The following is a 17132-nucleotide window of genomic DNA, read 5'->3' as shown; positions in this document are numbered from 1 at the left end:
ACCTATGAATTTGGAGAAATGAGCTGTTTATTTCATTATTCCAATATAGAAGCTACAAATATGATGGATACTAGAGACTAACATGTCCATGCATGATGCAAACACCACCAAAATGTGCTTAATACAACGTACGTTGAGTCATACATTGTGTTGATAAACTAATAAGTTAGATCGAGTGTCTTCGAAGCCAGCAGCAAGTTTTACAGAAAATAGTTGGACTATAAAAGATGCTTACAAGAACTAGTGCAACTAATGAGAAGAAAGACATGTTGCACGTAGAAGTTGGCCAATTCCTTTTGCTAATGGAAATGGTCTTTCCAACCGTCCTCTTTAAGACTTTCTTGCTCTTCCTGTTGTAATAGTTTGTGTTAAATGGTTCTACTGCTATTTATGCGACGCAGCAATCAGCACAAGTTAAAAGGAACAGACTTCTCATTCCAAACTTCTAGAGAGAGGGAAGCTTGTATCACCTATGGAAGCAAAAATGAGCAAGTTCTCTAGAGGATATAAATGACGCTATGAACCAGTAGATTAGACACATAAATACCTTGCCTGCACACTAACGTTGCTGAATACCTCTTACGGAAGACATAAACCCCTTGCAAGGTTAAATAGATATAAAATCTTTTAGGTATAATTGTACTCCAGCCCTTTATGGATTGCTTACCGGGTTTTTCCTGTTACTATACCGATACAAGTGTGGAGGGTATGGTTAAGCATTTAACAGAAAGGAATGAACAGTCTACGAAAGCCTGCACTTTGTTAGAAAAATTAAATCCCTTATTTACAGAGAGGAATATGCTCTTGCACAACCCCAGACCACCTTTCAGCTGATAATGAGAAAGGTTCTCTTGATTCACAGAAAATGCAGTTAAAAACGGAAACCATCACTAAATCATCTGCCTTACACATTGTAACAGAGCAAGTATAAGTGTTTCTTATTCATGAACATCTTCATCATGTTGTAACACTGGGTTCAAAGAAAGGTACCATGAAGTAACACAACTTTAACATCCTAATATAGAAGGTAAGATGGTCAAACACAGCTAACCACAATTGTTGCATCACTAGTTATCTTTTGTTCCAAAATTCTTGCACCAGAGTAGAGAAGGAATGGGCCGGACTGGATAATGTGGCCTTTGCTGCAAAACAGAAAACTTGCTATCACATTAATGCAATCAAATATGATGCAGAACACTTACTGGTATCTCAATGGTGAATTTCAAAAGCTGTATCTCCAAGAGAGTAAAAGCGCAAATGAAAGAAAGAAAAAAGAGCAAAGCACACAAACGATCTCATACATTAGTAGCTAGTCTCATTGGCTGCATAAGAAAAACTAATCCCACATAAAATTTGCGTAACTATCACTCCCTTTCTTTCACTTTATATGACATACTTCCTTTTTAGTCCCTTCCAAAAAGAAACACACTTCTAAATTTGGAAACAATTGACTTTACACTTCCCATTTTATCCTTAATACAAAGTTTTATAACCCCACAAATGTTACAGCACGTTTAAAGTCACAAGTTTCAAAAGTTTTATAGCCACATAAATGCTACGACATGTTTTAGACCACAAGTTTTAGAAGTCCTTATTTGTTTCTTAAACTTCGTGCCAATTCAAATTATGTCATAAAAGTTGAAATGGAGGAAAAACGTTTGATTGGAATCTAAAACTCTGCATTACTAATCTAATTTCTACATAACTATTACAAAGTTTAGTCTCCAATACAGAACTCCACATAACTAATGTAGTGTTTGGTTACTAATATCGGCATAACTCTTGTGAATCTATATATTATTTTATAATGGATAGAATGCGTAATAAGAAAACGTGCTAGAAGAAGAGCATCCAAAGACAAATATGATTTTAATGTAGACATTACTGCATGGAATCCCTTGTATTATTATTTGTTGAATAACAATCTCTATATTACGATTCACTGCATAACAATCTCTACATTATTATTCACTGCAAAATAATTCCTACATTATTGTTCACGGCATAATAATTCCTATATTACTATTATTAACTGCATAATAATTACTACATTAATATTCACTGCATAACTATCTTTTGTAATTCCTGCTGACTAGTTCATGAACCCAATGACCTTAACAGTACCAAATTAATAAGAAAAAGAGAGCAGTGAAATAACCAAGAAGAACACTGCTCATTCTAGAGAAATGACTTTAGCATGTTGATCAGAGGCTAGAACAACCATTTACATCAAGAAAAGGACTCTATATCATCTTTAAGTGAGCCTTCAAACTGAACAAACCAACATAAATAACCAATTTTTTAGGTCGATTAGAGCTTGTTCTTGCTCCTGCCACAGAGGTGGATACTTTCAAAATTTTCAATCTATTTACATGTATGCTTACAAAAAAATTGCCTTAGAATTGATCATTTGATAGCAATAACTAATTGATTCAATCCAAGAATTCTGAAAATATGAACGAAAAATCATCTCGGCTGAATTTGTTTGCAAGAAACTTTTCCAGGATAACGACATGAGAACGGAAAAGAGAACGTAGAGCAAGTAGAAGAAGAAGAAATCTCCACAGAATAATCATTCTTTCCTCCCTCTTTTTCCTCTTAAAGGAAGTTGTCATAACCCAGCCCATAGTATTTATTGTTCATTTTGGCTCAACAGACCCGACGAATTTGTCCCTTGGGCTACACCATCATCGAGACATGTGAAGTTGTGCTTTGTCTTATTCAGCACTTCACTCTTCCTCACTTTCCGATGTAAGAATTGTCTAAGGGGTCATACGCATTCCTTAATCGGAGGCTTACCTTCCTAGATGCATGTCAGTCAACACACATTCCTTATTCGGAGGCTCACCTGCCTAGAAGCATGTCAGTCCTTCAACTAAATCCACCCTTCGTTAGAGGCCAGAAATACCCCCTCCCCATTACTCAACGTCCTCGTTGTGGTTTACCCTATCATTGTACTGTGGGAGTTCGACTCTTATACCATATTTGTTCGATTTCGCCCAACAGGGCTTCACAGATTGTCCCTTTCGCCACGCCATAATAGAGCCCAAAAATGTGTGTACCATGTGGAGTTGCCTAAGAGGTCATATGTACCTTTTCTCGAAAAAATTCCAGCCTAGAAGTCTGTCAGTTCTTTCCCTAGACCCGGCCTCTTTAACCCACACTCTATCAGGGGCATTACAGAAGCATACTTTCTTTATATAGGTGTTGTCCAGACTAGCTTACATGCACCTCGATTAATCCATCGAATAGCCTATTCAGCACAAAAGCACCAGTTGCCGAGGTAATCTTACTCACAAAGGTTCAGTAAGTGTTGTAACTGCAATCTGAACCAGGGATCTTCACATTATAACTCTCATGTTCTGCTAGGCCAGCAACTTGGAGACTCGAAGAAAGCAAACTTTCCCTCTCAAGTTGACTGGTCATGGTGAGCTAGAGATCAAACAAAGGGATGTGTTTCCTAACATAATATTAAGCCTGACATCAAGGTCTTATAATAAACAAATTAAGACCAGATTAAGGATTTCTTGCCGTTGCACCATCATTATCTATTTCAACTAATAAGATTACTAGGAATGTCCAAAAACCACTTAAAGCCTCAAATAAAAAGATGAGTATGTTACTTTCTTCTTTTAAGTGAGATGAGTACAGTTGTAATTTTACCCTACATAAGATATTCTCTGGAATAAGTCCCTGGTCAAGTGAATCTCAGTCAAAGCAATTGACGCAACTGTAGCATAATCAAATCCTATTGATGCCACATTTTGTTCCAATTATTTCCGAAAAAAATCATAGTAGGCAGCATCTAGAAGACTAGAACAGACTTTTACATGCAATATTAAGTCTACTATGATTGTGAATCATCATTCCATCAGCTATAACAATTGCATACCATACATATTTGTAACAAAATAAAGTCATACACACAGCTGACAGTTCATAGCCTTCTGAAGGCAATTATTTTCTTTAAGATTAGGCTAGGGGTTTCTAATATCTTCTTTTTTTTTTTCTGCTGAGGGTGGGGGCTTAAGTATCAAATAGGGCCTCTTTAAGACAAAGCGAAAAGGCTACTGGGACTTCAAGTAAGAAATGAAATTGAACTTTTTTTCTATAATGGTAGTGTTAGGGCTAACTTGCGCGCACCTTGACTATTCCCGTGGGTACCTTCTACCTACTACCAGCATTAGTACCTAATAACTCTGCCCAACAATGCTTAGAGATGGAAGGAAATCACCTAGTATTTTTTGCCACTTTTGGGAGTTAAACGCTAGTCTCCTATAGTTAAAAAGCACTTCATTGACAATTAGGCCACATCTTTGCATGCTAAGTGAAATACATACTTTTCTGAAACACAATCTATAAAAATACTACTCTAAAATTATTCAAAGCACTCGCATACCAAAGAGTCCTACCTATTCCAGCTCCTTTTATCTTTTAAATTCTAATGTCAAATTCAAAGAACCGCCACTTCTAGATGGGCTGTTTTGCGCCACAATTTCCGATGCCGTATCAATCACCAATGATAATTGATAATCCCTTGCTTAACATTTCTCCATCCTTTTCACTTCCTTCTTCCTAAGTTCATCACTAAAGTTAAAGTTGCAGCTACCTGAAAGGAGCCAATACAAGGAGGACCGAGAAGGTGATGCTAATAAACGATGTATCACAATATGATACTCTGTCATAAACTCCGTATTTAACGTCAAGAATTCTAAGGTAGAGCTTTCTACCATTGAAAAACTAGGACAGCACTACAAACTCAGTCTTGATCACACTCCAACTTCCTGCCAATACTTTTACCTCAAAGCATGGCTATTAATTCCCATAGTCGCAAGAACTTGGATTTATTAAGTTCATCAATGGACTTCAGTATCAGCCAGTTGTATCAAGAATAAAATACAATTCCTGTTTTCTGCCAAACGGAAACAATTTATTCACCTTATGATGAGAATTGTTTTGCTTTCTCATCACCGCAATAAACCTGAAGATCCTAAACTCGTCGCAATCAATCAAATAACAAGTACAGAAATCAATTTTCACCCCAGAGCTAACGCCTTATCCCAATTTCACCAAAATCGCACTCTCACCAAAATTAAAACATAATATGTGATATCAATCTTGAATCTCAAACTGTTACGCATCTCTTAAGTTGATCAATTTCATAAAAGTGAGCACAATCACACATGAATACATTTCTCATAATAGCACCCAAGGTGGCCTAGTGGTCATGAAGTAGGTTGAAAATAATGAGGTGTCAGGTTCAAATTTCAGCATAGACAAAAAACATTAGGTGACTCTTCCCATCTGTAAGTGGATAGAGTTACTATACCTATTGCTAGTAGAAGGTGGCAAAATTACCCCATGATAACATGATCGGCTCATTTATTAGCTCAATCCATTTCAGCTCACCAAAAGTTGGGTTGATATGTAGCCAAATTAACCCATGAGAAATTAAAAAAATTAATATGTTATATATAGTTGTAATAAAGAAGAAAATAGTTGTACTAGGTACTAAAAAATTATACTCCATCTGTCCCAAAAGAATTGTCCTTCTTTCCTTTATAGTCTGTCCCAAAAAAATTATCACCTTTCTATATTTAGAAACAATTTAACTTTATGAGATGATTTACAGCCACACAAATATCTAAGGCTATAAATAGAAGCTTCTTGAAATCTCTATTTGGCAAAGGGAGACGGAGAGGAACTTAGAAGTCGGAAAAAAAACGAGTCGATCCGATTCGTTCTTATCTATAGATAAGGCAAGAGAGAGACAATAATCCCTACATTCTCATTCTCAAGCAAATATGATGCAACAGATCCGGAACCACATTCGCGTATTTTGGACCACACATTTCAAAAGACTTTCTTTATTTCTTAAACTTTGTGCTGATTCAAAAGAGGATAATCGTTTTGGGACGGAGGGAGTAAGAGTTACCAACAAAGAAATTAACACTTAATAAAAATTGGGCGGCATTGGGAAAACTTGATAAGAATTGAGCGGGTTTGGGTTATGACCCGCTTTTTATTAACTCACACCATTTTGACCTGTTCAAATTCAGTCCAACCAGCTCATTTGACACCCCCTGGCAAGTATCACGTGGAATTAGTAGGTGCGCGCAAGCAGGTCAAACAACACAATTATATAAAAAAAAATACATTTCACACAATATATCATGAAAAGTTGGAGATAATGACCTCAAGTTTGGCTGATTTCATGGCAACAGGGATACAGATGAGGACGATTCCAGCAAGAGCAATACAGAAATGATGAATAGGAAAACAATTGGGTGCTATTTGAATGCTCTTATAAGGGGTTCTTTTTTAGGAAAGTTACACATTTGGCCGGTCGGCCAAAAATAAAAATAATTACATTTCGTAGCCAAATTACTACTATATATAAGGGAGAACTAAGGGCTTTTGTAGTCCTAACAAAAATTTTCAAATTAATGTTAAACTTTTCAATTAATTTTACTCTCTTTTTTTTAATTATTTTATTACATAGAGGTAGGAGAAGGGAAAATGCGGAAGGAGATTACAACATGGGGATTCAAACCCTCACCAACAAGGTAAAAGTTCAGGTAGTCAACCAACTGAGCTACTAGATCCCTTTGTCAACTTTACTTTTTGTTCGTATGGTCTACTTTTTAAAAGCTGTCGAACACCTACTGTATTTCTTCTTTCACTTTCTTCTATTGATCTTATCTATTATCCTAAAAAAACAATCATTTCTTCGCTAGATATTCTTGCTTCTTATCGCTCTCTCCTTTTTTCCTTTTTCATCTGTTGCACATTATCCTCCAATTTTTTTTTCCTCCTGTTATTGGTTCGTTGGTTGTAGATTCTTACATATAGGCATTTCTTTTACTTCATACTTGCATCATTGAATTTGAGAATTTCTGATAATTTGTTTACTTACAGGTAGGCATTTCTGTTACATTATATTTATACTGTACCGAGCTCATGTGTTTAAAAAAAATTGTACTAAAATGATTTTCAGGTATAATTTTAGAAATTATTTAGTCTAAAACTAAGGTTAAAATCACATTTAACCAACATAAACCCTTAACACAAAATAATGAGTGCATAATTTAATAAATATCAAAACAGATTTATTTTTATCTATAAATATAAATAAAATCACACGCTTACAAATTCACAAAAATATGAAAATATTTTTTGATTTATGATTTTTGCAAGTTATAATTATCCTACTTTATCATCTTAGCTTAGGATACTGAATCAATTGTGTTCCTTTGAGATTTGCTTATTTTTCTACTTAACTTTGTTCCTCATAAATAAAGTTTTCGTTAAAAATCATCTAACTGTGTGATGAAGAAACTTTAATAATTATAAAACTTATTAATAAAATATTATTAACCTGAAAATACATTAAATTAGTTATCCAGTAGAAAAATGTACTCCCTCCATCTCAATTTATGTGATATAGTTTGATTAGGCACGGAATTTAAGAAAGAAAAGAAGGACTTTTGAAACTTATGGCCTAAAACAAGTCATACATATTTGTGTGGCCGTAAATCATTTCATTAAGGGTAAAAGGGGAAGTTTTAAGTTAGATTATTTCTAAATATAGAAATGCATCATTCTTTTTTGTACAAACTAAAAACGAATGTGTATCACATAATTGGACAGAAGGAATAGCAGGCTATACTTATTTAATAAAAGATTATATTTTTATATTTTGAGTTTGGGCCCGGACTTAGCACGGGCCTTCCATAACTAGTATATATATATATATATATATATATATATATACAAATTATATACTTTATTGATAATATACGATTGCCGGCTATTATTTTGGTGGCGACCTATTTATGTTTATTTTTTTCCCCAATAAGTCGGTTTGGGGGGAAATGTTTTCAATTCCTTCTTTTTTAAAATTATTTTGGTAATTTCATTTTTTTTATCGGGAAAAGATTTATTATTTCATCATATACCTGTTTGGCCAAGTTTTCAAAATCTGCTTATTTTGGAAAGTATTTTCGATAGATGGTGTCTTTCTCCGATTGGTTGGCTTGATGCTTTTGAGGTTGGGCCTTGGAGTACTAATCTTTTGAGGGATTTATTGGACAATGTCAAGTTGATTTAAGAAAGACTTCTCACGGCCCAGAGCAGGCAAACGAGTTATGCGGATCGGCAGGTTCGTGATTTGGAGTTTATGGTTGGAAAGCGGATTTTGTTAGTGGTTATTTTTTCCTCATAAGGTCATTTGCATGATATTTCATCCTCAAAAAGTTGGTTGTCCGATGTGATCTGGGATATCAGGTATTCCGAGTGGTATATGGACTTAGCGGTCCCCCATAGGTCACATATTCCGTACAGTCGGATGAAGCTCTATGTGTATACGGGAGCATACTACATTGCATTGTATCGCATCATTCATTTCTTTACTAAATTATTTGATTGATTGTTTCTCTAATTACATGATTACTTGAGTATTTGGCTTTACATAGTACTTGTTTACCCGTTTTCCTGTTGATTGATCGGTTCTGAGAGAACGTAAAACAGTGAGGCTAAAAAAGACTTTTCTTAATATTTGATCACTACTTTTTCATTGTCGGTCCATGAGATATACTAACTACAGGTGCTTCTCGTACTCATACTACACTTGTTGTATTCTTTGTGGTGCAGATTCGATACCGAGTTGAGTCTGAGGCGGTGATTTCAGGAGATCGTGGTGAGCTGCTTGGCTGATCTGAAGCACCCTTTTCTCTCTATTCTTTATTTATTCCTGTCTTTCCTTTAGTTTGGATTTCAGATTTGTATTATTACTCTTAGTGGCTCTTATACACATGACACGGGTCCTGGGTGGTTTATTTGGATTTCCACACTTTTTTCTTATAAAAGACGTAGTGTTTGAATATTATTGCTTATCTCTTTACTTTTTCGCTTAATTAACTTAAAATCGGTAATAGTTTGATTTTGGCTTACCCATCGGGTTGGGAATAGGTTGTTAGGGTTTTGCCCTCATGTTCTTACCATATTTGAATTTTACTTTTCTCTGGAAGGAAAGTCAAGGTATAAACATAATCGTTTTACTTTTCCTAAAAGGAAAATATAATTCTCTTCCATATTTGAGTAGTCCTTTTCTTAGAGGAAAAGGTTTTGGATCTCTATAAATTGAAGAATCATTCTCATATGACACGACATAATAGCATCTGCAATGTAGTCGTCAAGAGAGTTTTGTTTAGAGGAAGATTTTTCTCTCAAAAGGTTTTATGTTTTTATATTAGTTTTTCATATGTAGATCAATTGATCAAATAATATTAGAATATTATGTCTCTTTAGTATGTTTTTCTTTGTTATCCGATTTATCGTGTTTAAGGTTTGCATGTTATTAGCTTTCGCATGACGCCCTGATTATTTCGATCCCAACAAGTGGTATCAAAGCCGATGGTTCAGCCAATGGTTTAATGAGGTTGAAGACAGGTTCAAGGCGGGTTCAAATCAAGAGCAACCAATTTGGCGATAATGAAGAGTTTTATAAAATAAAATAAAAAGTCTGAAGTGCTACATGTGGAGACGAAGTTTCAACCATATTTTCAACATTCCTGCTGCTGCATCTTTAAAAATAAAATAAAATATTTTTTAAACCATTTTTAACCAATAATATTTTTAACATATTTTTAACCATGGCAAGTAGCAGTGATGAAGATTATGTGAAGAAGACAGATCAAGTTTTGTCAAGAAAATCCAGGCCAAAAGGGGAGATTTGTTAGAATTTTGCCCTGATTTTCTTACCATATTTGAGTTTTACTTTTCTCTGGAAGGAAAGTCAAAGTATAACCATAATCGTTTACTTTTCCTGAAAGGAAAATATAATTGTCTTTCATATTTGACTAGTCCTTTTCTTGGAAGAAAAGGTTTTGGATCTCTATAAATTGAAAAATCTTTCTCATATGACACAACACAATAGCATCCGCAATGTAGTCGTTAAGAGAGTTTGTTTAGGGGAAGATTTTTCTCTCAAAAGGTTTTATGTTTTTATATTAGTTTTTCATGTGTAGATCAATTGATCAAATAATATTAGAATATTATGTCTCTTTAGTATGTTTTTCTTTGTTATCCGATTTATCGTGTTTAAGGTTTGCATATTATTAGCTTCCGCATGACGCCCTGATTATTTCGATCCCAACATAGGTGTCATCGTGTCTATCAGTTTTTTGGTCGTGACAATTAGGTATCTCCCTATTATCGATACTTTAAAGTCTCGCTTACTAACTTTCATTCTTTTATATATCGCGGGGAGAAATGTTTAGTAGTCCATTGTAACTCGAAACTTAACATTGCACTATGGTGGACAACTATAATGCACAATATTACCTTCATGAACGATCTCACTGTCACGCCCCGAACCATGGCCTAGGCGTAACACGGCACTCGGTGCCTTACTGCATGTGACCGAGCGAACCACATGACTTGCTGAGTCTACATGAGACATGAACAGATGCGGAATATAAAGTAAACATGCATGAATTGTAAAAACATGGAGTTCAATAATCATAAGTCTGAAAATATTATTATTATTTTATCATGAATGCAGAATTATAGTAATGTAGCCATTAAGACCAACTCACCTGAACATGACAACTGACTAGTCTATGAAGCCTCTGACACGAATCTGTCTGCTAAACTGTTCACCGGGACAAGGCCCTCGGCATACCTTAAATGCATAACTGACATAAATAGAAGTAAAGACACAACCCCGAATGAGATGGGGCTCACAAAAAGCTGATACGAGCAATGTCCTAACGAGCAAATCTGTTGTCTTGTCAATCAATATCTACATCGTGAAATGTAGGCCCCCGGGCAATAGAAAGGGGACGTCAGTGTAGCACCTCGTACTTTTAACGTAAGCTTTAACCATGATCCTAAACTTGGAAAATCAGATAAAGAATGTGGGAATTGGAATTTTCCTGTTCAGTTGTGAGATAGTGGTTTACGCCCATGAACAGTGGACGTATTTCAATTTACAGGCCGTAAACCAAGTCGTAAACTGAAACCAAGGATTTCTGAACATTCTGGAATTTGGCATTTTGATGTCACATGGTTAAATACGGACCATATTTTAGTTTACGGCCCGTATTTCAAAACGTATTTGGAATTTGGGAAAACTTCCTTGATGAAAGTTGTAGAGATTTTAAATACCTTTTCAACGGTATATTATGGGAGTCAAACGGATATCTGTGCAAAGAGTTATGGCCATTTTACTGAAGAGACGCAATGCAGTCCGTATTGCAAAATACGACCCGTATTGCAGTTTACGACCCGTAAACTGAAAATACGGCCAGCACAGTGCTGGACGTAAACTGCATTTTCCCAGGACAGTATATATTCGTCCATACCAGTTCAAATCATTATTTTTCATTCCTTCAAGCCCTAGAACGACTTCCTACCCTCTCCCATCATCAAGAACACCAAGGTAAGCCTACTCTAATTATTCCAACTCGATTCTAATACCTATCCTTGTAATCTAAACAAGAAATTATCATTCCAAAACTAGGGTTTTTAAGAAAACCCATCTCAAGGTTCAAGAATTCAAGATTTTGGAAATCTTCTTCAAAACTCAAGTCTTTAATTCAAGTTTTGGAGCAATTAAGGTATGTAGAACTTCCATCCACATGTGGAAATCTCTACGTTCTTCCCCATGCTCCGTTTCTTGATATCCATGAAGTTCAAACCCTAGGGCATTAAACCTAACATATTGGTAGCCCGTATTTATGTATTTATGTACATGAATTTTGTATCTATATTCGTTATTGTATTCCTAAACTTCCATTACGGTTATTAAGAACCCTAGCTTAATCCATGAATCATGAATTCTTCCTCATGTATTCTCATTATGTTTATATGAAACTTTATGATTTTATGTAGCAAGTTACAAGCATGTTTTCAAGTCAATTATATATATATATATATATATATATAATTATGAACTATTGTTATTACTCATGAATCAAGAACATGTTTGCAAGACTATGACAAGTTATCTCATAAAACCATATTACAAGATATTTCATGAAACCAAGTTACAAGTTATTTCGTGAAATCATGATTACAAGTTATTTACAAGTTATTTCACGAAAATCATGGGCTTCTTAGCCAACTATATTATGTTCATGTTTTGGGAATTTCTTAGTTAACCGAGAAGGCTCAGATAGCCTAAAACTACGTAGCCACCATAGAATAAGGGTTGTCAGCAAGGAGGCAACACCTTCATTATGCAGTTTGGATCCTTACATGCTTATTATTACTTAAATCTCATATCCCTGGCAAGGTTGTGAGTGTTCTGCTGGTAGGACGCAAGTACCAGACCATGTTGTCAGTTATACTATAGCATTCCCCACGTTACAAGTAGTTTTACATACAAGTATTTCTATTGATTACTGTTTTAAGACTTCACTCACGTTTCATGTTCATGTTCAAGTTACATTCAGTTTCAGTTCATATCTTATATCTATGTTGTGCCATGTTCTTCATTTCAGCCGGTTTTACATACTAGTACTATTCACCATGTACTAACGTCCCTTTTGCCCGGGGCTTGCACTTCACGGTGCAGATACCGATTTTCAGGAGCATACATCTACGCAGTAGGATCACTTCAGATATCAGCTTATTGGTGAGCCCCATTTCTCTCGGGGTTCAACATGGAGTCTGCATTAGTATTCAGTTTATGGTAGTCCAGGGCCATGTCCTGGTAGTTAGTATTCAGACATGTTTTAGAGGTTTCATAGACAGATGTTAGTTCACAGAGTCAGTTATGCTTTTATGTTTGCAAACTATTGTGTTTTCATGATATTTCATGCTATGAGATAATTTCAAGACTTTATTCCGCAAATTACATTTTCATGATTTATTTAAATTGCATCATATAGATTATATTGTTTTGATGCCCATGTTGACAAGCAAGCCATGAGGTTCGCTCGGACACATACGAGCAAGGCCCGAGTGTTGTGTTACGCCCAGGCCATGGTTCGGGGCGTGACAGTCAGCACATTGAATGTACTGGTATGTAAAACAACTGAAAGAAATAACATGGGATATGGAATAACATGATAAGAACTGAAACTGAAAACCTGGACATGAACATGAGCATGAATACATATACATAAAGTCTGAAAACAGTAAATCAATGGAAATACATGTATATATAACTGCTTGTAACATAGGGAGTGCTATAGTATAACCGACAACATGATCTGGTACTTGCGTCCTGCCAGCAGAACACTCATATCTTGCCAGGAATATGAGATTTAAGTAATAATAAGCATGTAAGGATCCAAACTGCATAATGAAGGTGTTGTCTCCTTGCTGACAACCCTTATCCTATGATGGCTACGTAATTTCAGGGTATCTGAGCCTTCTCGGTTAACTAAGCAAATCCCAAAAACATGAACATGTAAAATAAGTGGCACTTGCTGCCCATGGTTTTCATGAATATAACTTGCGTGTACATGGATATCATGAATTATAGCTTGCTTGCATGAACTTGTAAAACATGTATAGTATTTTCTTGAAAATAGCATAATATATCATAAACTAGCATGCATGAACCCATGGAATGAGATATATGAGTTTTTCATAGATTAGGGACAGATTCTTAATAATCATAAAGAAATACTAAGAACTCAATGATGGAACTATAACAATTCATACATAATATAATCATGGACATAGACCTAGGGTTATCATGAGCATGGTATAGAAACTCTAGTTTTCGCAGAGAATCATAATTTATGGATTATGAGGCGTGGGGAAGAACAATGATGTTCCCACACGTAGATAGTAACTCTACATACCTTAATCGCTCCAAAACTTGAAGAAAAGTCTGAATCTTTGAAAAAGAATTCCAAAAGCTTTGAATTTGGAAACCTTGAGAGGATTTTCACTGATTTTCGTAGCTACTGTTCGTGGCTCAAAGGGTACTACTCCGGACCTCTAAATCCAATCTTCACCGTTCATAATTTAGACTTATGTGTTATGAACACTCAGTTAAAATTTGGGCTTCATCCAACGGTTAGATTATCTGGAAATACCAATTAAATATGGCTGGTCGGAGCGAAAGTCAACAGAAAAATACTAGGGGTTTCTCTAACTCTTTACAACTCTTGATTTTATAGGTACCGGGGTGGATGGATTTATTCTAGTGTTTAGAAACTATGAAACCTTGTATAATTCAGAGGTTCTTGATTGAATGATTTACCTTAGAGGAAACCTCAAGAAACAAGATTGTCAAACCAACTCTTGAAGGTTTCTTGATAGCAAGAATGATTTTCTTGCGGTTCTTGAAGGATTGGAGTGCATAGGTTCTTTAGATATGGAGGTAGAGATATAAAATATAGTCTCTTAGGGGTCGTTTGTTAGATAGTCAAAATTATCCCGAGATTATAATCCCGGGACTAATTTATCCCATCTATTGGGATTATTTTATACCATCTTTTTATACCATCTAAAAGATGGTATAAAATAATCCCAGTATAAGTGAGATAAGAAGGTATAAGCTGGGATATCCCAGCACTAATTTTTATACCATGTTTGGTACAAGGTATAAATTTATCCCAGGATAAATTTATACCTTGTACCAAACATGGTATAAAAATTAGTGCTAAGATATCCCAGCTTATACCTTCTACCAAACGACCCCTTAGGGTTTAGAATAGTGTTAGGGACGTTTTTAGTTCAGAAAATAACAAAATAAGGAGTTCCAATTCGAGTAGAAAAAGGCTCAAAACGTAACCCAAAATCTGAAAATTCTACTCCAACCAGCGTTAGTAAAACAGGTATAACTCTTAGCACAGAGCTTCGTTTGAGCTTCACAAGATACCGTTGGAAAGATATTTCAAAGTGCTACAACTTTTATGTTTTAAGTTTTCTCAAATTTTCAATAAATCAAGGGGTTATGGGTGCTCGAAGTAAGCCTGTTGATCATTTTTTCAAAACGCACAAACTTTCAAATTCTCTGCTAAACTCTAATGATATAAGTCTAACCTTTGTTCTAAGATACGGGGTGTTACACTCACTATCCCAAAACAATGTAACCCTAACAGTTTGAATATTCGACAATTTTCAAAGAGGCTGAAAAGTATCAAGAGATGAGTATGAGAGTAGATCAAGTAAAGTTCTTTGAAATTTAGGAGTTAGATGAATTTTTAACTCATCCAAAGTCCGCTTTAAATAGATTCCGATTAAGCTTTTGGACATAAAATCTGATGAAAAGTATCATATAGCGCACTAAATTTCTGAACTGTGAAAATTTAGGTCAAATTAAGTACGGATTGAAAGTAGAATTGTTTCAACAAAATGCAGGTGAATTATTGACTCCCTTAATGCACTAATTAGTGCGCTATAGGTACAGTGAACGTAAGCCGTTAGGCCTAGATGCCTAGTCCATTCAGATAACTCCTATAGTGCACTAATTTAGTGTGTTAAAGGTAGTTTTTGTAAACTTAGTTTCGGCCATCACTTTGGCCCATTTGGCTTTTTATTCCACGTCATTTAGGTTCCGGACTCTAATTTGATAGTGTGAAAAATTATTTTATATTACCGACATATAGAAGTTAATCTAATAAAAATATATTTTCTATACTATCATTAATTACATAACCTTCACATATGAAGTGTTTTGACTAAATATTTTTACAACTTTATCAGTGGGTACAATTTTAGACGGTCCGTGTAATACAATTTTAGACGGTCCGCTTAGAGATATATTTTCATATTTCCTAAGAATATCTCCAACATTGGATTTATAAGCATAAAATGAAAATGAAAATGAAAAAAATAAAAGAAAAAAACGCTAACTATAATTTTGGCGGCTTCGCTAATGAATCTAGTGCTTCATATTTCATAACTTTTGTACAGTTTTGTAAGCTTCTTATATGGTTTGCCAACTCATAATATCAACTTTTCATTTTTACAGATACATCCACCTCAATTAAATTACTGTATACTATATACTCCCGATAATACATGTATCGAATGAGTATATATGTCCACCAATGCTCTCTCCCATGATGAAATCTTTGGTATTTTAGCCGATGTTCGGCCACAAATGCATATATTTAGTCATTATTTGTCTCACATTTTAGTACTTTTATCGTTGTTTGAGTATAAATTATAATGAGTTGTGCTTAATATTATATTTCAAATGTGTAGGAATAAAGCGGTGTGAAGATGAGGAGATTCAGAGAAAAATTGGTGAAAAAGTGTTGAAATTACAAAAATGAGAGTAGTTGCCATGGCCTTGCCAAGCAAGGGTGGCACGAGCCAAGGGTCGCGAGCACGTCGGCCACTTTTCCCGATTTGGTCGGATTTAATTTTAAAAGCCCTAGACATTCCTATACTCTATAAATTCACCCTAAGCGCGACTTTTACAAAACTTCGGACCTAGAAAGAGCTAGGAGCCGTGGTGGAGGCCGGAGTTATTGGGTTTTACCTTTTCTTTTCCATAATACTCGTTTTTATATTTTCTTTGGATGATTTGTTACTTTTCCTCCATGTCTATCTATGTGGAGAAACTTCTCATTCTAGGGTTATGGTTCTTCCATTATTGTTGTTATTCGAATATTGATTTCGATTAATCAGTTTATTTACTTAATCATGAGCTTAATTATTTGATTGTTTGATCAACTAGCGAATACTATCTCGAGAGTGGAAATTTAAGATTGCAATAGGGTTAAGTAGAATAAGATCTCAACCCTGGGCCTCGAGGAACGGATTTGCGTCTGGGATAGAGATATACCTAGTTCGCCTTGCTTGGTTAATATGCAAGAGTCTTGCTTGGTTAATATGCAAGAGTTTTAAATGCATTTGTGTTAAGGTTCATGACCATATAAATATAGGCATGAAAGTAATACGTATAGGCAGCTAAGAACTCGAGAGGTTCTTAGTTGTAATATTAACCCTATTAATAAGTAAATCAGATAAATTAAGACTACAACGTGATTGTTTGATAGCCATAGTCCTAGATCGATTTCATGTCATTGATAATATAAAAACCCGCTCTTTCTTGGTTGAAATTCATTATTTGTTTTCGTTTAAGTTAGTTTATAGTTATATCTTTAGATTTATTTCTTGTTTAGATAATTATGATTGTTTAATTTGGTAAATAG

General features: G+C 35.0%; 1 long non-coding RNA gene across 2 annotated transcripts; it reads right to left on the bottom strand.

Moving 5' to 3' along the window:
• LOC132639247 (uncharacterized) lies at positions 1-6404 on the bottom strand. 2 transcript variants are annotated; one of them, XR_009582096.1, is made up of 3 exons: positions 6196-6363; positions 548-1142; positions 1-470 (listed from the first exon to the last, which is right to left on the bottom strand). It is a non-coding gene; the product is annotated as an uncharacterized LOC132639247 (long non-coding RNA). The 2 variants fall into 2 exon arrangements; XR_009582095.1 differs by lacking the exon at positions 1-470 and having other exon boundaries at positions 727-1142; positions 6196-6404.
• Between the last annotated feature and the right edge of the window lie 10728 nt (positions 6405-17132).

This window comes from Lycium barbarum, chromosome 1, assembly GCF_019175385.1.
Source record: "Lycium barbarum isolate Lr01 chromosome 1, ASM1917538v2, whole genome shotgun sequence".
Classification (NCBI taxonomy): domain Eukaryota; kingdom Viridiplantae; phylum Streptophyta; class Magnoliopsida; order Solanales; family Solanaceae; genus Lycium; species Lycium barbarum.
The sequence above is the reverse complement of the archived record's forward strand: the minus strand, read 5'-3'. Positions and strand labels throughout refer to the sequence as shown.